Raw genomic sequence first — 1,098 nt, 5'->3', positions numbered from 1 at the left:
AATGGTCTGTTCTGCATATAGATTGAAAAGGTATAGAGACAGGATGTATTCCTGACGCACTCCTTTCCTGATTTTGAACCATGCAGCGTTTCTATTCCAAGTATTGGTTTTGCATAAGCACTATCAAGTATTCTGAGATTCCCATTTTACTCAAGGTTAGCCACAATTTGTTGTGATCCACACAGTCAAATGTCTTTGTATAGTCAACTAAACACAGATAGACATTCCCCTGGTACTCTGCTTTCTGCAAAGATCCATCTGACATTGACAATAATGTCTCTAGTGCCACGATCTCTTCTAAATCCAGATTGTATTTCTGGTATTTCTCTGTCAATGTACTGTTCCAGTCATTTCTGGATAATCTTCAGCAGTATTTTGTTACTCTGTATTATTAGTGTTGTTGTTGTAGCTTGCGACTCATAGTGACCCTATGTACGAAAGCCCTGAAACCTGCTCTATCCTGCACGAACTTTATTGTCTCTGATACACCTACATTCATTACCCCAGTCACTGTATCACTCCATCTCATCGATGGTCTCCCTGTATTTCTCCATTCCTCCACCCTTCCAAACATTATGTCTCTCTCCTAGGACCAGTCCCTCCTTGCAACATGCCCAAAGTATATCAGACAAAGCCTCAAAATCCTTGCCTTCAAAGAGCAGTCTGCCTTAATCCTCTATAGGATGAACCTGTTGGTTCTCCTGGTAGTCCATGGTATATTCAATACTCTTCTCCAGAACCACAGCTCAAAGGCATCAGTTCTCTTTCTTTCATCCCTAGTCACTGTCCAGCTCTCTGAAATTGTGAAAACTATAGCCTGGATCAGGCACACCTTAGTCTCCAGACTGACATTGTCACTCTTCAGTACTCTGGAGAGGTCCCTGACAGCCGACTCTCCGAATGCAATTAATCTTTTGATTTTCTGGCTGATGGGACCAAGAGTGTTAATTGTGGAGCCAAGCAAACTAAGTTGTTCTTGTTGTGTTGTTATGTGCCGTCTAGTCACCTGCGACTCATAGCGACCCTATGTACAACAGCCCTAAACTCCGCTCTGTCCTGTGCCAATCGCACTGTCTCCGACACTCCCATCCCAATTAT

This window comes from Elephantulus edwardii, unplaced genomic scaffold, assembly GCF_000299155.1.
Source record: "Elephantulus edwardii isolate Elephantulus edwardi_28Jun2011 unplaced genomic scaffold, EleEdw1.0 scaffold00407, whole genome shotgun sequence".
Taxonomy (NCBI): Eukaryota; Metazoa; Chordata; class Mammalia; order Macroscelidea; family Macroscelididae; genus Elephantulus; species Elephantulus edwardii.
This window is presented reverse-complemented; position numbering follows the sequence as displayed.